The sequence below is a fragment of the Antechinus flavipes genome, chromosome 1 (genome assembly GCF_016432865.1).
Source record: "Antechinus flavipes isolate AdamAnt ecotype Samford, QLD, Australia chromosome 1, AdamAnt_v2, whole genome shotgun sequence".
Taxonomy (NCBI): domain Eukaryota; kingdom Metazoa; phylum Chordata; class Mammalia; order Dasyuromorphia; family Dasyuridae; genus Antechinus; species Antechinus flavipes.
The window spans coordinates 432,799,904-432,823,177 of record NC_067398.1 but is presented as its reverse complement, the minus strand read 5'-3'; the positions used below and the strand labels follow the sequence as shown (position 1 = coordinate 432,823,177).

At 32.0% G+C, this 23,274-nt stretch overlaps 1 protein-coding gene and 1 long non-coding RNA gene across 9 annotated transcripts in view; one reads left to right on the top strand and one right to left on the bottom strand.

Moving 5' to 3' along the window:
* Positions 1–23,274, top strand: part of RALYL (RALY RNA binding protein like) — an 801,687-nt gene that overhangs the window by 414,887 nt on the left and 363,526 nt on the right. The gene's annotated exons all lie outside the window — the stretch shown is intronic.
* On the bottom strand, positions 8,084–18,335 carry LOC127543715 (uncharacterized). The gene is made up of 2 exons (XR_007949284.1): positions 13,475–18,335; positions 8,084–12,848 (listed from the first exon to the last, which is right to left on the bottom strand). It is a non-coding gene; the product is annotated as an uncharacterized LOC127543715 (long non-coding RNA).

Sequence of the window (23,274 nt, the reverse complement as noted above, 5' to 3'; positions counted from 1 at the left end):
CCTTAGAAACTTATAATCAATAAGAAAGTTAAAATGTATGCACATTTAACTTTAATACAAAATAGAATATGATAAGTCATCAAACCATAAATGAGATAGAATAGCCTTTTATATTATCCAATCCAAACTCTTTGGTTAGGTCTCCTGACTCCTAAGTGCAATAATTATTCTGTTCTATCATGTCAATCCATACATATATGAATAATGCAAAAAAAAAAAAAAAAGCTAAGGTGTGAAGAGTAGAACAGTCATTTAGGTCAAAGAATTTAGAGCCCTAAGAGACTTTTGAGATCATTTAGTTTAGCTTCCTTATTTTATACATGAGAAAAATGCAACCCAGAGAAAGTAGTTCACATGAAAAGGTCTGCTTGCAAGATAGCATGCAAGCTAAGTATGAGGATATAGTACAATATAGCAATCAAAAGAAGTTATTTTTAGACTATATAAAGAGAAATTTAGTACAATGCCTGGATCAAGGGAGTGTTTGTCTCATACTACTCTGCACTGGTCATATTACACTTTTAATGATATGGACAGTTCTAGAAAGCCACATTTTAGGGAGAACATTAAAAAGAGGAGAAGATTCTAAGGAAAAACTATTATGTGTCAAGATTAGGACAAATAGAGATAGTTTAAAGGAAATGGTCATGTCTGGTCTGAAGAATATAAAATTTAGGTCTGGAGGAATTAATAATCTTTTCAGTTATTTGAAAATCTATTCTGTTGAACACTTTATCCTGTTTAATCCCAAAAGGCAAAAACTATGATCAATGAACAGAAGTTGCAAGTAGGAAAATTTAAGCTTGAAGTAAGGAAAATTTTATTAAAATGAAAGCCAATCAAAGCAAACAAGATAGATAAATAAATTCAACACAAAAAAATTAAGTCAATCAAAATCACAATGGACTGATTTAAATTATGTATAAGACATATAAAGATACTATCTGCATCCAGAATAGATTTTACATATTGAAATATGTGTATAAAATTTTACACACATATATACATACATATACATACACACATATAGACCTGTTAGTGATTAATGATAGCCATCTTGGGGAGAAGGAAGCAGGGAAAGGAAGAAAAATATTGATGTGCTAATTTTCTTGTGTATTTGAAAGGACTAGCAAGTTGTACATAGTAGATTTGCTGTTTCATATGTGACCATCTTTTTATTGTACTACATTATGGAAATGCTTGTTTTATTTCATAAATTAAAAATAATTTTTTAAAAATCAGAATGGTTTGTCTTAGAGAATAGTGTGATTCCCCCAAAAGAGGTTATCAAGCAAAAAAAAAATAATTATCTGGTATTTGGTAGCGGGATTAGATATTATTAGAGGTCTTTTCCATTTCTGAGTTTAGAGAATTTGTGATTCTTTAAGGCAAAAAATAAAACAGCTTAAATTTGTTCTTTTCTTCTGCGGGAAGGAATGTACTGAATTTCTTAAACTATCAAAGCTTGAAAACATTGGACATGAATATCTCATTGACTTCAAGATGGGCTCTGAATCACAGGACTCATGCCCAAAGGATGAAAAATATCAGTATGATGCAAACTCTTCTTTCCTTGATATTCAGTTCAAATCCTCTATCCATGTTGGTAGAATCAGGACCAGGGTATAAATTTAGCTATAAAGCCTGAATCCTTCTTTATGCTTACTCATACATACTTAGGCTGAATGTTCAATTTTAGCAACTAGATTTTGAAATACTGGCTTTTTGTTCCCTATCCATTTTCTGGGCCTCCTTTGTGTTATATATTTCTATGTTACTCAGTGGCAAAAAGAATACCTTCACATGCTTTATCCATCTTTAGATAAGCTGATTTAATCAGTCACCTACTTCTTTTAATCTGAACTCCTCAGCTCTTTAGTTGATATTGTTTCACTCTGTTGTTTATGGATCAGAATACAGAGGTGAAGTTTGATTGCAACACCCTTGAAGTTTATGGAGACTCTAATGTTATCACCATTACTTTAGCTCCAAAGTATGTGGGGGTCTTTTCCAGAGAATGTTAAAATAAAGAGTAGTTTGCCAATCTGAGCATTTTTGTTAAGGCTGCTGGAAAATCAGCAGCATTCATTCAAAGTTGCTGACATTTTGAAATATGGATGGCTTTTATGATTCACAAGAAGTACTGTATGTAACTATTGATTCAGAGTAGAACCTCTTTCCCCAGCTGAAACTTTGTCTTATGGTGGAGTGACGACAGTGATACAGAGCAACAAACTCAAACTTTAAATGAAATCCTGTGTTATATCTTAATACATACCCATTTCTATCATCTAATCTTTGTGTTGGTAGTGTTGGTGGTACTGGGAGTGGTGACAATGATTGTGGCTGTCACTAATAATAATAAATAAATAATTTCAGTAATTTGCAAAATATAAAGACAGGATTTCAGTACTACGAAGAGAAGGTTATTGTACTGGTGGTATTAACTAGATAGTTACACAGAAGTGTAAAAAAAAATTACTACAGTTTGATGATGTTTTCACCAGTAATACCAATCTTGATACAAAAGTAATCTTCACGAATTAATCAAATGAGCATGAAGCTAAGTGTCTGGGGAGTAGGTCTAAAAAATTAGGAGCCAGACAAATTAAAATCCCATTGCTACTACTATCATTCCATATTTTCCTATGGCTTTTCTCTTCATGAATCTATTCTTCATCCTTATTCTTATCAGTTCCTCTTCTCTTTAGTACTTTCCAAGACCATCAACTGTTCTGATTTCAAAAGGCAGCATGATATATTGCAGGGCTTCTTAAGCTTTTCCCACTAGCAACTCCTGTTCACTCAAGAAATTTTTATATGATCCCTACAGTATAGGTATATAAAATAGGTATAAAAACCAAACATTTACTGACAACACATCAAAATTTTGTGACCTCCACATTTAATTATGAGACCCCATGTGGGGTTATGAACCACAGTTTAAGAATCTGGGTTATAGTGGATAGAATGGAATTGGGTGAGAATTCTGCCTCAGACAGCAAATCACTTAATTTGTCTTGAGATTTAATTTCTTGATTTGTAAAATGAAAGTGTTAGACTCAATGACCTTTAAGGGCCTTTATATCTCTAAATCTATGATCAATTGAGCTTTCCTTTAGCTTATCAGTCTAGTACCATAAAAAACCTCTTCTTTTCAATACCTTGTTTCTTTTTCTCCCCGTCCCTGAACCCTGCATTACTTCCATCATCTGCTTCAACCATGCCTATTTCTGTCTTGCCAAATGGAGCTAAGTTATTAAATTGAACTGAGCAGGTCCATTACAAAATTATGCTATCTTATCATGCTTGTGTCCTCATTGAAATATGGAAAATTTTTGCTCCTATACAATTGATCCTTTAGCCTCATTCTCCACAAATCCTACTCTATACCTTCCATTCTATCCTTAAATCTAACAAAACACCTCTTCACCACCATACTTTTTACTGAGAAAATAGAATCCATTTGCCATCAGCACCCTCTTCATCTCATAGACTTTTGCCTTCATCCTCCATTTTTTTCTTGACCACCTGAGAAAGACTCTACTTAATGATTGGTGAATCCAGGTCTGGCATCTCATCAGAAGTCTCAGTCTCACTGTGCATTTCCCTTCTGGTTCACTTTTTGGTCTGCTCCAACTTCACACTGATTTTTCTTGAGCCTATATACATAAGGTATATCTTATTTTATTGTACTTTGCAGAGACTTCAGGCTTTTTATATTGTGTGTATGTGTGTGTGTGTGTGTGTGTATGTGTATGTTTTAAGAAATGGAAGGTTTATGGCAGTGCTATGTCAAGCAAGTTGACTGGCACTATTTTTCCAACAGTCTGAGCTCATATCATATCTCTGTGTCACATTTTGGTAATTCTCACAATATTTCAAACTTTTAAATTATTATTGTATCTGTTATTGTGATCTGTGACCAATATTCTTTGATAATACTATTATAATTGTTTTGAGCTGCAACCCTATAAGACAATAAACTTAACTGATAAATGTTGCTTTGTTTTGATTGCTTTCTCAATAAGCCTACATTTTCCTTAAACCTTCCTATTCCCTGAGATACAGAAATGAAACCATAACAATTAGCAACCTTACAACTGCCTCTAAGAATTCAAATGAAAGAAAGAGTCAATAGCTGCATAAACTTCATTATCTTATCTTGAGAAATTTTCACAGTCAACCCAACACTAGGCAACCACCACCCTGATTGGTCAGCAGTCATCAACATTAAGTTTGTGTGTGTGTGTGTGTGTGTGTGTGTGTGTGTGTGTGTAAAATTTTAAATATAATGTAACACTAAATTACTGTAGCAGTAGTCCTCATCAACAAGGTCAACTTCTCTATAAGCATCTCTCATCTCACTTGGTAGTTGGAACATAGTTGAGATAGGATTAGAGACTGAACTTGTAATTACAAAAGTATAAGGAAGTCTTAGGTATAGAAATTCCCTCTATCAATGCAGATTAGCACCTTCCAGGCAACTACAGAATCCTGGAGAGATGCCTAGACACTGATATTTTATGTAATTTACTCAGGTAGCCAGGAGGTTTCAGAGGCAAGACCTGAAAGTCTTTCTGGCTTTAAGGCAGTTCTCTATATAATGCCATTGCCTCTCTCAGCACATAAGGGATGGTTGATAAATGCTTTTTTTCATCCATCCTTTCATTCATTCTCTAGTAAATTGTTACTATCCTCCCCCAATTCTAGTCACCCTCATTCCCTCTCCAATCTTCAATAAAATATCAGTACACAGTTCCCTAAATCATCTAATAATTGCATTTTACATACACACACATAAATATATGCATAAATGTGTGTATATTTTACCTATATATGCGTATATATTATATATACATTTATACATACACATATGGTCATTACTTATTACACATAGTGTTTCTGCTATAATTTGCTTTCTCCACTTGGTTGTTGATTTGTCTGTCTCATTATACTGCTGATTCAGATTTCTAATCCTGTGGATTTTAGAGGAAATATAATAGATCAGGATGATGTGACAGTCTAAAAAGCTAATTGAAATTCAGGCTATTTTCAAAGAAGTAGTCTGTTCAATCCTATTATATTCTGACCTCATCCTATGTAATTGTTAAATAATCTCACTAATTCTTGGCATCACATTTTAGAAAGGACATTAGTAATATGGAGGACATCTAGAAAAAGGTGATCAGAAGAATGAAGAACTGGAAACCATGACATACTATGCTCAGATAGAAGAATTGAGGAGTTTAGCCTGTTGAAAAATTGTGAGATATGATAGAAGCTTTTAAAAAGAGATATTTACTTTGCTGACATAGCAATAAAAAAAAAAAAAACCTATGTATAATTTACCCTAATATCTCAAGCACATTTTCTCTCCCAGTATTACCTTAGGCTCTAGGGACAGTATACTCAAACTTATCTCGATTCTTACAAAAGTTTGTTCTCAATCAAGTTTGTGTCTAAATGTGGAAGTATTCTGCATGAATTTTTGCGTCAGCTATGTTTGGGCTGGGTCCCAAAGGTTACTCTCAAAGGTCACTTCTTTTTCCTTAAGGCAATAATGATGGACAGACTACAAAATTGAGATGGTTGGAATATTAGAACACTGGTCTTGAACTATTTTAAAAAAGTCACAATATCAATCTCCAATCCTATCATGTAACTTGAAAAAATACAAATTCAAAGACAAGGGACCAAAGTTTATTTCACAGGATCACATATCAGCCTTATAAGAGAAAAGGCATAAGACCTTTCTCCATATAAAATTGTCTCTCACTGAACACCATCAGCAAAAGTATCAAATCAAGAGAGAATAGCCAAAAATAATGTGGCCCAAAAGAATGAACAAAACTAAGAACTTTTGACACCAACTCACTCAGTTCGTGTTTTGACAAGAAATCAAAAGACTTCTGATCATCTGGTCTGAGTTAGCACACCAAAACAATTACAGAATAGATACATATGTTTAATTCTTTACATTTCACTATAATTCCATTCTATAAAACAAGCTTTTCATTAAGAATATTGGATGTTAGTGCTTCTATTTCTGTTGGGAATATATGTCTGGTTATATGTTCTATTGTTTAATTTCTGTGGATTTTCTTCGATCAGAATTAATTATTTACTGTTATAATTTTATATTTAATATAGCTTATCTTAAAAATAGGTAATTTTCTGTAACAAACTTCTGCATATATTTATAATTAATATGTATTAATATTATCAAATTATTCTTATATTTTAAAAATTGTTCTATTTTAGTACTGACCTAAAATGACTTTGAATGTTATCACATCATTGGTAAGAAAAGATATTCTGTATCTAATTATGTTTTACATGTAATTTTAATGAAAAGTGTTTATTATAAGAAAAGACATTTTAGATTATCAGATGTTCTAGAGACAGAAGGAAAATAACTTTCTAAAGGAAATCTTTAGTGGAGTGGAACCAAAATGGTGGAGAGTAAAAAAGGTCTTTGAGCTCTTCCTGGCTTCCCTCAGAATTAACAGCAGACCAAGTCTCTGAACAGGTTTTGGAGTAACAGAACCAACAAAAATTTGGAATGTAACACATTTCCAACAGAAAATACTTTGGAACGACTTCAGGAAAACTGTCTCAATTGGTCAGATGAAGCATCTAATCTCACATGTAATATAGGGAGATCCAGAATGGAAAGGCTCATTGCTAGGATTCTAGTGGGAGGGTCTTAGCCAAAATACAGCAGCATTGGCTATTCTGTACTTGTTCACAAGCCAGTGGATTAGAAGACTAGCTGCATGAGACCCTAACATACATAAAGCAAATAGTGAGCTCCTGAATCCCTGAATAACAAGTGGGATTTAGCCATACCCATCCAGCACAGGAAGGAGGCCTGTAGCACTAACCTCAGAGCAGTGTAAAATCCTTGATGCCTTGTAAGGAAATCTTGGAAAAATCTGCCCTTTGCTCTAAGCACAGACCTCAAGCTTTAAAAATGAGCAAAAAAGTAAAAAAAAAAAAAAAAAAAAAAAAAGTCTGATCATAGATAGCTATTATTAAGCCTGGGAAGAATAGAATCCAAACCCTGAGGACACTAAAAGTGAAACATCTAGATGAAGCCTCAAAATAGGATATAAACTGGTCTCCAACTCAAAAGGCTCTCTTAGAAGAATTTTTAAAAAATCCTAAAAGAGAGTTCAAAGAAAAATGAAGAAAGGAAATATGAGGTTTGCAGAAGACTTTGGAAAGGAAAACACAGAAATTGTCTGAAGACAACAACTCCCTAAAAACACAATTGGTAAAATGGAAAAAAAAAAAATACACTGAAGGAAACACCTCTTTGAAAAAATGAAAAAAGAGCCTATACAACACTTTTCAAGAAATCATTAAGGGTTGACTTCTGGGGTAGAGTCACTATGGTGGAGTAAAGTCAGAAAGCTGCTTGAGCTTTCCCAATGTCCCTCAAAAACCGCATGAAATCAAGTTTCTAAACAAAGTCTGACAGAATGAAACTATTCTTTAGCTTAAGATAGATTGGAAAAACTTCAAGAAAGATCAGTCTCACTGGGATGAAAACAGTGCTCAGCCTAATTTAGACAGATTCAGGGAAAGCCAGCAAGAGGGTATTAATCACAACAAATCAGCCACTATGACCCTCAGTCCTGGCTCAACAGAAGAGCAAATCAGTAGGGTGGCTTCCAGGCCCAGCTCAGAAGGCTGTTTCCTGAAAAGAGCAGGCAAAATTACCTCTTTGCAAATACACAGGACCCCTGTGTTCAAAGCCAAAGCTCAGAGCTGCACAAGAAGCTTGGAACAGTGCCACATTTACCCCAGGAGCAGACCTCAACCATAAAAGTAAAAAAAGATGACATACCAAAAGAAAAGGAAAGAAAATGAGCAAAACACAGAAAAGAACCCTGACCATAGAAAGCTACTATGGTTATAGAACAGACAAAAACACAAACTCAAAGACAAAATGTCCACAGAAAAAATCACAGAGAATGACATGAATTGGTCCCAAGCCCAAAAATGCTTCTTGAAAGTGCTTGTAAAAGACTTTGAAAGGCAAATAAGACAGAAAAAAGAAAAAATGAGAAAGGAAATTTCAACAGTTTGGAAAAGGAAAGAAAACATTGGCTGAAGAAAACAGCTCTTTAAAAATACAATTGGTCAAATACAAAAAAAAAAAAAAAAATCTACTGAAGAAAACAATACCTTCAGAAGTAGAATTGACCAGAGGGAAAAAGAAAGGCAAAAGGTAATTGAAGAAAATCACACAATATAAACTAGAAGGAGGCAAATGGAAGCTGAAAACTATTTGAGATAAGAATCAATCAAACTAAAAATAATGGAAAAAAGAAAGAAAGAAAATGTGAAATGCCTCTTTGGAAAAATAGCTATCCTGGAAAATAGATCCCAAAGAGAAAAATTTGAAAATTATTTGCCTACCTGAAAGCCATGACAAAAAAAGAGCCTGGATTGCATTCTTCAAGATATCATTAAAAACCTCTGCCACTTTGCCCAATTTTATGCCAATAAATTTGATAACCTAAGTGAAATGGAGAATTACCTACAAAAATATAGAATGCTCACACTAACAAAAGGGGAAAAAATTACTTAAATAGTCCAATTTTTTAAAAAAGAAATAGAAAAACTATTAATCAGCTCCCTAAGAAAAAAAAAAAAATCCCCAGGATCAAATGGATATGCATGTGAATTCTACCAAACATTTAAAGAACAATTAACTCCAATATTATATAAATTATTTTTAAAAATAAAAAATGAAGGACTCCTACCAAATTCCTTTTATGATGAGGATGGCACTGATACCTAAACTAAGTAGGATGAAAACAGAGAAAGAAAATTATAGACCAATCTCCCTAATGAATATTGATGCAAAAATCTTAAATAAAATACTAGCAAAGAAATTACAGAAAATCCTCCCCAGGATAATACACCATGACCAAGTAGGATTTATATACCAGGAATGCAGGATTCGTTCAATATTAGAAAAACTATTAGCATAATTAATTGACTATCTCAATAACCAAATTAACAAAAAATTATTATCTCAATAGATGCAGAAAAAGCATTTGATAAAATCCAACATTCATTCTCATTAAAAACACTAGAGAGTATAGGAATAAATGGGCTTTTCCTTAAAATAGTCAGTAGCATCTATTTAAAACCATCACAAGTATCATATATAATGGGGATAAACGGAACTATTCCCAATAAGATCACAAGAAACAAGGTTGCCCACTATCACCATTACTATTCAGTATTATATTAGAAATACTAGCTTTGACAATAAGAGAAGAAAAAGAGATTAAAGGAATTAGATTAAAGGAAGTAATGAGAAAACCAAATTATCACTCTTTGCAGATGATATGATAGTATACTTAGAGAACCCTACAGAATCAACTAAAAACTATTAGAAATAATCCACAACTTTAGCAAAGTTGTAGGATACAAAATAAATCCATATAAATGATCAGCATTTTTATACATGCAACAAATCTAACAAAAAAAAATAGACAAATCTAACAAAATCCAACAAAAGAGATACAAAGAGAAATTGCAGTTAAAATAACTGTCGATAGTATAAAATATGTGATAATCTATCTGCCAAGGGAAATTTAGGAAGTATATGAGCAAAACTACAAAACATTTTCCACACAAATAAAGTCAGATCTAAACAACTGAAAAAATATCAAGTGCTCTTGGATAGGTAGAGTGAATATAATAAAGATGACAATACTACCTAAACTAATCTGTTTATTTAGTGTTATACCAATCAAACTCCTAAGAAACTGTTTTATTGACCTAGAAAAAAATAACAACAAAATTAATCTGGAAGAACAAAAGGTCAAGAATTTCAAGAGAATTAATTAAAAAAAAAAAAAGCAAATGAAGGTTGCCTAGCTGTGCCTGATCTAAAACTATATTATAAAGCAGCAGTCACCAAAACCATTTGGTACGAAGAACTATAGTAGTCTATAGTGGAATAGGTTAGATTCACAGGACAAAATAGTCAGTGGCTACAGTAATCTAGTGTTTGTCAAACCCAAAGACCCCAGATTTTGGAATAAACATTCACTATTTGACAAAAACTGCTGGAAAAATTGGAAATTAGTATGGCAGAAACTAGGCACTGACCTACACCTAATACCATATACCAAGATAAGGTTGAAATGAGTTCATGATCTAGACATAAAGAATGATATTATCAATAAATTAGAAGAACATAGGATAGGTTCCCTTTCAGATCTGTGGAGGAAGAAGGAATTTGCAACCAAAGAAGAACTGGAGATTATTATTGATCACAAAATAAAAAATTTGGATTATATTAAGTTAAAGAGTTTCTGTATAAACCAAATGAATGCAGACAAGATTAGAAGGAAGTAATAGGCTGGAAAAACGTTTTTACATTCAAAAGTTCTAAAATATATAGAGAATTGGCTCAAATTTATAAGAATTCAAGCCATTTTTGAATTGGTCAAAGGATATGAACAGACAATTTTCAGATGAAGAAATTGAAACCATTTCTAGTCACATGAAAAGGTGCTCCAAATTACTGTTGATCAGAGAAATGCAAATTAAGACAACCCTGAGATACTATTACACACCTGTCAGACTGGTTAAGATGACAGGAAAAGATAATGCGGAATGTTGGAGGGATGTGGGAAAACTGGGACACTGATACATTGTTGGTAGATGAATCCAACCATTCTATTTGGAATTATGCTCAAAAAGTTATCAAACTGTGCATACCCTTTGAGCCAGCAGTATTACTGCTGGGCTTATATTCCAAAGAGATATTAAAGAAGGGAAAGGGACCTGTATGTGCCAGAATGTTTGTGGCAACCCTTTTTGTAGTGGCCAGAAACTGGAAACTGAATGGATGCCCATCAATTGGAGAATGGAATGAATGTTATGGAATATTATTATTCTGTAAGAAACAGCCAGCAGGATGATTTCAGAAAGGCCTGGAGAGACTTACATGAACTTATTCTCAGTAAAATGAGCAGAACCAGGAGATCATTATACACAGCAACAATAAGACTATACAATGATCAATTCTGGTGCACATAGCTTTCTTCAACAATGAGATGATTTAAACCAGTGCCATTTGTTCAGTTATGAAGAGAGCCAAATATACCCAGAAAAAGGACTGTGTGAACTGAGTGTGGACCACACCATTGCATTTTCACCCTTTCTATTGTTGTTTGCTTGCATTTTGTTTTCTTTCTCAGTTTAATTTTCCTTCTTGATTCAGTTTTTCTTGTGCAGCAAGATAACTGTATATATATATACATATACATATATTGGATTTAATATATATTTTAACATATTTAACATGTATTGAACTACCTGCCATCCAGAGTGGGGGGGGGGCGGAGGGGGAAGAGAGGAAAATTTTGAACAGAAGGTTTTGCAGTAGTCAATGTTGAGAAATTATTCATGCATATCTTTTGTAAATAAAAATCTTTAATAATTTTTTTTTTTTAAAAACTGCCTCAAGATTCTAGAAACAGAGGGGGAAATACTTATTGAAAGAATCTATTGATCATCTTTGAAAAGAGGCTCCACAAGGAAAACCTCAAGGAACATTGTTGTATAACTCCAGAACTGCAACTTCAAGGAAAAAATACTGTAAGAATTAACTATACAGCAAGACTCAGCATCTTTTAGGGAGGCAATGAATCTTCAATGAAGTAAGAGACTTTTAATAATTGCTATAGAAAAAACAAAACTAAATAGGAAATTTAATGTATAAACATGACTCAAGAGAATCATAGAAAGGTAAATAGGATAAAATATATAATATTTAAAGGTGAAAGTGTTAACATGACTAGATGGAAAAATAATATCTGTAACTCAAGTACAGTATCTACCACTAGGGCAGACAGAGGGGGGCATCACATGGATTGAGAGTGGGGCTGTGAATGGACTCTGGTGTGAGGATACCAAAGAAAAAGGCATTAAGGGTTGGAAAAAGAGTAAAAGGGAAGTATAATGGGATAATGAGATCATGAGATCACATTAAGAGGTACAAAAGAACTATGACAATCCAGGGAAAGAAGGAAAATCATGAGCATTGTTTGAAGATTGATCTCATCAATTTTGGCTGTAAGAGAGAATACTGAACTATCAGTTCGGTATAGAAATTTATCTAAATTTTTCTATTAAGAAGTAGAAAAAAAAGGGAAAAGAAAAGGGATGGGCTGGATAGAAGGGAGGACAGAAACATGAGGGAAAAAGTAAAAGAAGGGGGAAAGGGATGATAGAAGAAAAGACAGCAGATGGGATACATTAGAAAACACTTCTAAGGACAGATTCTAAAGACAGAACAAAAATATAAATAGGGCAGAAAATATGAGGGAGGGAAATATAGAACTGGTAATCATAACTGTGAATATGAACAGGATGAACTCTCCCATAAAATGGAAGCAAATTACAGAGTGGAGTAAAACAAAGAATTCTACAACATGGTGTTTAAAAGAAACACATTTGACACAGAGAGACACAAACAGTAAAGGTAAAAGGATGGAACAGAATTTATTATGTTTCAGCTGAAGTAAAGGAAAAAAAAAACAGGGGTAGCAATGGTTATCTCAAATAAAGCAACATTAAAAAGAGCTCTTTTTAAAAGAGATAAGGAAGGAAAATACATATTGATAAAGAGTACCTTAAATAATGAATTACTAACAATACTGAATGAGTATCCACTAAACCAAATTCCTGGAGAAGATTTTAAGTCAATTACAGGGAGAAATAGACAGCAAAACTGTACTAGTGGAGGATCTCAACCTGTCCCTTCTCAGAACCAGACAAATCTAACCACAAAATAAACAAGAAAGAAACTGGGGAGTTTAATAGAATCCTATAAAATCTAGATATGATAGCCCTGAATAGGGACAGAAAGGAATACATCTTTTTCTTGGCAGTACATGGCACCTACACAAAAACTGACCATGTATTAGAATATTAAAAACCTCACAATCAAATGTAGAAATGCAGAAATAGCAAATGCTTCCTTTTCAGCCACAATGCAATAAAATATATTCAGTTAAAAGTTAGGGGAAAATAGACAAAAAACCAATTGGAAATTGAATAATCAAAATCTAAAAATTGAGTGGGTCAAAGAACAAATCACAGAAACAATCCATAATTTCATCCAATTTATTATGTTTCAGCTGAAGTAAAGGAAAAAAAAAAAAAAGGGCAGCAATGGTTATCTCAAATAAAGCAACAGTAAAAAGAGCTCTTTTTAAAAGAGATAAGGAAGGAAAATACATATTGATAAAGAGTACCCTAAATAATGAATTACTAACAATACTGAATGAGTATCCACTAAACCAAATTCCTGGAGAAGATTTTAAGTCAATTACAAGGAGAAATAGACAGCAAAACTATACTAGTGGAGGAGCTCAACCTTTCCCCTCTCAGAACCGGACAAATCTAACAACAAAATAAACAAGAAAGAAACTGGGGAGTTTAATAGAATCCTATAAAATCTAGATATGATAGTCCTGAATAGGGACAGAAAGGAATACATCTTTTTCTTGGCAGTACATGGCACCTACACAAAAACTGACCATGTATTAGAATATTAAAAACCTCACAATCAAAAGCAGAAATACAGAAATAGCAAATGCTTCCTTTTCAGCCACAATGCAATAAAAATTATGTTCAGTTAAGAGTTAGTTAGAAATCCCAAAACTTCCGTAATTTCATCCAAAACTCAAAGGAAAGATTAATAAAATTGAAACTAAGAAAACTATTAAACTAATAAATAAAACTGAGAGTTGATTTTATGAAAAAAACAACAAAATAGATAAACCTTTGGTTAATTTGATTAGAAAAAGGAAAAGAAAGGAAAAAAACAAATCACAGCATCAAAAATGAAAAGGGTAAATTTACCACCAATTAAAAAGAAATAAATAATTACGAGCTATTTTGCTGAACTGTATGGCAGCGAGTCTGACAATCTAATTGAAATGGATGCATATTTACAAAAATATAAATTGCCCATATTAACAGAGGAGGAAATGAATAATTTAAATAGTAACATTTTAGAAAAAGAAATTGAAAAAAGTCATTAATGAACTCCCTAAGAAAAATCTCCAGGGTAAGATAGAGTCACACTTGAATATTGCCAAACATTTAAAGAACAATTAATTCCAATACTATATATAAACTATGTGGAAAAATAGGTAAGGAAGGAGTACTGCTAAATTCCTTCTATGACACAAATATGGTACTGACATCTAACCAGGAAGAACCAAAGCTGAGGAAGCAAATTACAGACCAATTTCACTAATGAATATTGGTGCAAAAATTTTATAGACCAAGCTCACTAATGCATATTGATGCAAAAATTTTAAATAAAATATTAACAAAGAGATTATAGCAACTTATCAGCAGTGGAGGATAGTGTATTATTATCCCTATGGCCAACTGGGAATTATAACAGGAATGCAGGGTGGCTTCAATATCAGGAAAACTATTACCAGGAATATTACACAATCAGGAAAAGTATTATTTTATTAATAACAAAACAAAAAAAAATCATATGATAATCTCAATAGATGCAGAAGAAGCTTTTGACAAAATACAATAACCATTCCTATTAAAAACACTGGAAAGCATAGGGGTAAAAGGAGCTTTCCTTAAAATAATAAGCAATATCTATCTAAAACCAACAGCTAGCATTATTTGTAATGGAGAAAAGTTGGATGCATTCCCAATAAGATCAGAGATGAAACAAGGATGCCCATTATCACTGCTATTGTTCAACATTGTACTAGATATATTGGCTATAGCAATAAGAAAAAGAAAATCGAAAGATTTAGAATAGGCAATGAGGAAATAAAACTCACTCTTTGCAGATAATATGATGCTATAATTAAGGAATCTTAGAAAATCATGCAAAAACCTATTACTAGAAACAATTCACAGCTTTAGCAAAGGTACAAAATAAACCACACAACTCATAAGCATTTCTATATATTACTGATAAAGGCTGAACTAATATATTAAAAATGACAATTCTGCCTAAATTTGACTACTTGTTCAGTGCCATAGCAATCAATTACTTAGATCTGATAATCTTAAGATAAATACTTACAAAAAATATAGATTGCTCAGATTAACAGAGGAGGAAATAAATTACTTAAAAATCTTATTTTAGAAATTGAACAAACTATTAATGAACTCCATAAGAAAAAAATCTTCAGAACTAAATGGATTATCAAGTGAATTCTACCAAATATTTAAAGAACAATTAATCTTAACACTAGGTAAACTCTTGGGAAAAATAGGGAAAGGAGTCCTATCAAATCCCTTTTATGACATATATATGGTGCTGAAAACTAAACTATGAAGGATGAAACCTAGAAAAAGAGCAATGTGCTGTAGTCTCTTTATTCATATTTTATTTAAGGTTTTTGCAACAATATCCATTACAGAAATTTCTCTATAGAGCAAATTATCATTAAGATAATTTTTATTTATACCAGAGATTCAGGGTTGATTTAATATTAGAAAAATATTAGCATAATAGTCTATATCAATAATTAAACTTAAAGAAATCATATTATTATCTTAATAAATGCAGAAAAAAATTTGACAAAATCCAACATCCATTCCCATTAAAAAACACTAGAGAACATAGAAATAAATATAGCTTCCTTAAAATGATCAGTAGCATCTATCTAAAACCTTTAGCAAGCCTGATATCTAATGGAGATAAAGTAGAACTATTCCAAATAGGATCAGAATGAAACAAGGTATTCCATTATAACCTATAAATTATTCAAATACTGTATTAAAATGTTTGCTTTAGGAAAAAGAATTAGAGTAGGTAAAGAGGAAACCAAATCATCACTCTTTATAGATGATATGATGGTCTACTTAGAGAATCCTAGAGAATTATCTAAAAACCACAAAAAACAACAACTTTAGCAAAGTTACAAAATACAAAATAAATCCACTTAAGTTATCATCATTTCTATATATTATCAACATAGTCTAGCAGCAAGAGATACAAAAGGAAATTCCATTTAAAACAATTGTTGATCATATACACTGTTTGGGAATCTACCTGCCAAGATAAAGTCAGGAATTATATGAACACAATTACAAAACACTTTCAACACAAAGTTAAATCTAAACAATTGGAAGATTATTAAGTGCTCACTGGTAGGCTGAACTAATATAATCAAAATGACAGTTCTATCTAAATTAATATATTCAGTGCCAGATCAATCAAATTACTAAGAAATTACTTTACAAAACTAGAAAAATTAATAACAAGTTCATCTGGAAGAACAAAAAGTCAAGAATCTCAAGGGAGTTGATGAAAAAAAATGCAAATGAATATAGCCTAGCTGTATCAGACTTAGAACTATATTATAAAGCATTGGTCATCAAAACCATTTGGTACTGGCAAAGACCTAGAGTAGTTGCTCAGTGGAATAAATTAGACTTTCAAAAACACAATAGTCAATAACTATAATAATTTTTTATTAAACCCAAAGACTCTAGCTTCTGGGATTATAACTCACTATTTGACAAAAGTTGCTGGGAAAATTGGAAATTATTATGGCAGAAACTAACTAGGCATTAACCAACAGCTAACACCCTATACCAAGATAATTTGAAATGGGTTCATGACTTAAACACAAAGGGTGATACTATAAGTAAATTAGGAGAACAAGAGATAGTTTACTTCTCAGATCTGTGAAAAAGAAATTCATGTCCAAAGAAGTAAAGAAAATGAAATGCACAATGGATAATTTTGATTATATTAGATTAAAAAGGTTTTCTACAAACAAAACCAATGCTACCAAGATTATTAAAAGGACACACAAACCTGGGGGAAAATCTTTATTTGAGAATTGATTCAAATTTATAAGAATAAAACCCATTCTCCAATTGATATAAATGGTCAAAGAATATGAATACTTTTCAGATGAAGAAATGAAAACCATTTCTTGTCATATGAAAAAATGTTCTAAATTAGAAAAATGCAAATTATTAAAATACTGAAGTACCACTATGCATTTCTCAGATTGTCTAAAATGACAAGAAAAGATGATGATAAACATTAGAGGATATGTGGGAAAACTGTTTTACATTGTTGGTGGAATCCAACCATTCTGGAAAGCATTTTGGAACTATGCTCAAAGGGCTACGAAGCTTTGCATTTCTTTTGATCCAGCAGTATTTCTAATGAGTCTGTATCCCAAAGACTTCATGAAAAAAAGAAAGGGACCAATATGTGCAAAAATGTAGTAGTCATCTTTGTAGTGGCAAGAAATTGGAAACTGAGTAGATGTCCATTAGTTGAGGAATGACTGAATAAATTATGGTCTATGAATGTAATGGAATATTATTGTTCTATAAAAATGGTCAATGGGGGGAAGTGAGGGAGGAGGGAGAGCTAGGTAGTGCAGTGGATAGAGTACCAGCCCTGAAGTCAGGAGGACCTAAGTTCAAATCTGGTCTCAGACACTTAACACTTCCTAGCTGTGTGATCCTGGGCAAGTCACTTAACCCCAATTACCTCAGCCAAAAAAAAAAAAAAAGAAAGAAAGAAAGAAGGGGGAGGAAGGAAGGAAGGAAGGAAGGAAGGAAGGAAGGAAAGAAAGAAAGATAGCAGGATGATTTCAGAAAGGAGTGGAGAGATCTACATGAACTGATGCTAAGTGAAGTGAGTAGAATTTAGAGAGCATTATATATGGCCACAACAAAATCATGTGATGATGAAGTCTGATGGACATGGCTCTTTTCAACAATAAGGTGATTCAGACCAATTCCAATAAGTTTGTGATACAGAGAGCCATCTGCATCCAGAAAGAGGATGATGGGGACTGAGGATGATGGGGACTGAATGTGGATAACAATATATTATTTTCATCATTTTTGTATTTTACTTGCATTTTCTTCATTCTCATTTTCCCATTTTGATCTGATTTTTCTTGTGTAGCATGATAAATGTGAAAATATGTATAGTAGAATTGCACATGTTTAGCATATATTAGATTACTTGCTAGCTAGAGGAGGAGATGGGGGAAGGAAGAGAGAAAAATTTGTAACACAAAGTTTAGCAAGGATGAATGTTAAAAGCTATTTTTGCATGTATTTTGAAAATAAAAAGCTATTATCAAAAAAAAGAAAGAAACTCTTTAGTTGTAAGTTTCTACTAACACATATGAGCTCTTAATCATAATTACTATTGCATTCATCTATTCATGTTTAGTATTTTCATATTCAGTGGTCTAATACCTTTTTATGTCAGACTTAGTGAGAATAGCAATATAAATGTCAAAAAGGAGAAAAGAAAAATGTGGGCATGTGTGTGTGTAAATGCATACACGTATGCTGTATATATATATATGACTTACAAATATATGTACATATATACATATATGACATATATAAACATACACAAAACAATAGAATAAGCTCAGATGCCTGTTTGTAGATATATTTGAAAGATAGGAATTATTTGAGCTTTGGATAGCTGATAGCAAAGTCATCAGTCATCATATTATCTGTACATTGTTCATGATTAATGGATTTTATTTTAATGAGAGGATCTAATTACATAGAGAAATGAAGAGGGCAAATGGTAAAAGCACTTTTGCTCCAATCACTATATATTATCATTAATAACATTCAGTCCTCTGTAGATTTTTGCTAGATTGTGCAGTGTTTGTTAGGTTTCTGAACACAAAGAGCTTTCCTCCATTCTCTGCTTTAGGAAAAGGTCAACCCATTAATTCCTCATCTTCATAAAAATAGCAAATGAAAAATTGGAGAACGGGTATAAAAAGTTATAGCAATAAAGATTTATAAGTTTTTGTTAAATATGTTTTTGTTTTTGTTAAATTTACTGAGATAACAAATCTACAGAAGTTTGGCCCAGATTATTTTTAAGAAAACTATGTGTTTTTAATTGCATCAGTAAATTTTGATATCATGAAAATATGTTGAATCTCAATAGGACATTGCACTTTATAAAATTTAATTGAATCAAATAGCTAGTTCATTGTTATAAATAATTCTGCTTACATTTCACCTTGATTTGTTTCCTTGTACTAGTAAACTGGGGAATTTTTTATTTTAAAAATATGACCTAAGGAATATAGTTTTCAAAAGAACCAACTCTTTTTAAGTCTTCCCAAAGGATGGTTGCTTTTCACACTTCAGAAACCAGTATTTTTATTTAATCAACCTCTGGAAGAAGATAGTGAGTATTATTGTGAAGATATATATGGCAAGAAATCCTTCATCAGTCCAAAAATATGTTCTCTTCAACAAGTGCCTTTTCAGCTGTAGTACTGCTGAAGCAGATCAAGTATGTAACCACAATTTATAGGTCTCTTGCTTTACTTTTCTTTCTCCAAAGATGACCTTGTTTTGCTATTTGCTAAAGATTTTATGATTTTATGCTTCACTAGAGATAGTCCACATTTACTACATAATTCTGATTTACTCTCTAGGCTTTCTTGCTAATAACAATCCTAATTTGATTTTTTTTCTATTTTTCATAGCATGTATCTCTCACTATTAAATAATATTTATCTATTTAATTGGACTGTATAGAGTATTTTACAAACAAATTTAACTTTTTAAATATATGCAATAAATATGTGAGGACTACTGTTCCTTTGGCAAGTATCTATATGTTATTTAATCATCGTTCCCCAATGACAGACCTTATACATAGCAGGTGCTTGATTTTTGTGGAAATAAACTTTTAGCTCTTTTTGTTTAATTTGGGTAAAAGTAAAAAAGTAATAATTAAGATATAGCTGTGAAATTTGCCTTGAATTTGTCCCACATATATCAAACATCTATAGTCATATAATTAAAATGTATTCATTTATTTTTATTCATTCTTTTTTTTTATTCAGGGAGGAACTTTCCAAATGTCTATATTTTGATTATGAGAGAATAGGTATATATAATGTTCTCTGATGTATATTTTCCTGCATTCAAGCTATCTTATAATTGGGGAGAATAGCCCAATGGGGAACACTACTGTTTAGAAATTTTTGATAAAGCTACGAAATCATAATATCTCCCAGAAACTATTATAATCCCTAATAATTGATTACAAATCAAAGTTATGTTTATACATAATCTGAATGCAATATATATTTTTAATTGTTGGTGTAGTCTAAATAGTTTCTACTAATATAAAGAATCACAGCATTGCCCAAAGCTTCATTTATACAGATAGCATGATATAGTGATAAGAACACTAGACCAAGATTCAGAGAGGCTGGGGTTTGTCTAACCACAGCTTTTCCATTTATTGGTAGGGTGACCTTGTACAAATGCTTCATTTCCATGGTTTTGGCTTACTTACAAGTAAGGAGGAGATCAGACTAAACAATTTCTTTAGACTCTTTCAGTTCAATAATTAATTGATCACTATAGAAAATAGTTGCTTTGACCATAATATTCAAATCTTCAGTTCCCAGACTGCCTTTTGCATTGTCTTTTGATTCCTCAGAATTTTATTGTCTAATAAATGTTTATTTTCAATTCAATAAGCATTTATTAAATGCTTACTGTGTGCCAGAAAACAGGCTAGATATTGAAATTACAAAGACAAAAATGAAAATAGCCTTTGTCTTCAAAGAGCTTAAATATTATTGGAGACAGGGAAGTAAGAGGAGCACATCATGGTCACAGATGAATAACAAATATACCTAAAGTAATTTTTTAAAAATACAAATAATTTTTGAAGTTGTGAAAAGAGTTCAAATATGGAAGTGGAAGGAGGCATATCAAGAAACATGTAGAAAGTTGTATTTAAACTAAGCCTTTGGCGAAGTTAGGAATTACAAGAAATGGAAGTGAAGAAGGAGGGCATTCCAGGCTGAAAACAGGCTGTTCTGTTTTATGACATGGACACAGGAAATGGATTGTCATATATCAAGAATAATAAATAGGTCAGTTTAGCTAAAATATGAGATGGAGGAAATGATTAATGGGGATTAAATCTAGAAAGATAGATTTGAGTTAGAGACTGAAGAGCTTTTAATGTCAAATAATAAGTATTTGTATTTTCTCTAAGGCAATTTGAAGTCACTGAAGCTTTTTGAGCATTGCATGCAAGGGTCAGACCTGTTTTATGGGGGTATTTTTTGTTTTTTATGTTTTTAGGAGAAAGGATGTTGTCCATCTTTATTTTTTTATTTTAATAGCATTTTATTTTTTCCAAATATGTATAAACATTCATTTTTGTAAAACTTTGTTCCAATTTTTTCTCCCTCTCTCCTTTCTGTGCTCCCTCCTCAAGATAGCAATCAGTCTGACAGAATTAAATATGTGTACTTCTTTTAACTATATTTCTATATTTATCATGTTGTACAAGAAAAATCAAATGAAGAGGGAAAAAACCATGAGAAAGAAAAAAACAACAACACTATCCCCCCAAAAAGAGGTGAAAATACTATGCTTTGATACACATCCAGTCTCCATCGTTCTCTCCCTGGATGCAGATAGCTCCTTCCATTACAAGTCTATTGGAATTGCCTTGAATCACCTCATTGCTGAAAACAGCTAAGTCCATCACAGTTGATCACCACATAATTTTGTGGTTCCCATGTACAATATTCTCTTGGTTTTACATACTTCACTTAGCATTAATTCATGTAAGTCTTTCCAGGTTTTTCTGAGATCAGCCCTCTCCTCATTTCTTATATTATAATAATATTCTATACATTCGCATACCATAATTTATTCAGCCATTCCCCAATTAATGGGCATCCATTCAATTTCTAATTCCTTGCCACTACCAAAAAAATCTGCTGCAGCATCTGAGTCCTTTTCCCTCTTTTATGATCTTTTTGGGATATAGAACCAGCAGCAGAGACACTGTTGGTTCAAAGGGTATACACAATTTGATAGCACTTTGGGCATAATTCCAAATTGCTCTTAAGAATGTATGGATCATTTCACAACTCCCTCAACAATGCATTAGTGTTCTAGTTTAACCTCATTCCCTTTAACATTTACCATTATATTTTCCTGTCATCTTAGCCATTTGAAAAGTGTGAAATGGTATTTCAATGTTATCTTAATTTGCATTTCTCTAATCAATAATGATTTAGAGCATTTTTTCATTTGACTACAAATGGCTTTAATTTCTTTATCGGAAAATTATCTTTCATATCTTTTGACTATCAATTGCAGAATATCTTGTATTACAAATTTGACTCAGTTTTTTTTTATTATTTTAAAAATGATTCCATTACTATAAACATTGGATATAAAATTTTTCTCCAGCTTTCTGCTTCCTTTCTAATCTTGGTGGCAATGTTTACTTTGTGCAAAAATTTTTAATTTAATGTAATCAAAATTATCTATTTTGCATTTTATAATGTTCTCTAGTTTTTCTTTGGTCCTAAATTCCTCTCTACTACACAGATCTGAGAGTGTAGTATTGCTCTTTATGGCTAAATCATGAACCCATTTTGATCTTATATTGGTATAGGTGTTAGATATTGGTCAATGCTTGGTTTCTGCCATACAATTTTCCAATTTTTCCAGCAATTTTTATCAAATAGTGAATTATTATCCCTAAAGTTTGAATCTTTGGGTTTATCATTTGATAAACTAGATTTCTATAGTCATTGGTTATTGTGTCTTGTAAACCTAACTTATTCCAACTGATTTGTTTCTCTGTTTTTAGGTAGTACCAAATGATTTTGATGACTGCTACTTTATAGTAGTTTTAGCAGACCCATCTTTATCAATAGCAGTATGTCAACTTTATGAAGGATGACTTAGAGAGAGAAGAGACTAGAAACATGAAGAACATTCAAAAAGTTCTTGTATTAATCCAAGTAATAAATAACTAAGTCTGAAATTTGAATGGAAGTTAAGAGATGGGTAGGAAAAATGCTGTAGAGGAAGAATTGACAAAATGTAGTAGCTGTTTGGATGAGGAGAGAGTCAGAAGGAAGAGGAAAGAATTGACAATGATCCAACATTGCAAACTTGGGTAATTTCAAGAGGGAAATAATAAATTGTTTTGAATATATTAAACATGAAATGTGGTAGTATGAGAGGTGTGATACAATAAATTAAGAATTGGACTTGAAGCCAATAGGACTTAGATTCATATCTTGTTTTTGAAGCATAAACTGATTGTGTAACACTGAATTGATCACTTAACAGATCTCTGGCATAGACAATTCTCTGAACTATGATATTTTGTAAAGGTGTCATATACATGAGTGGAAGAAATTTCTTCATCCAGAA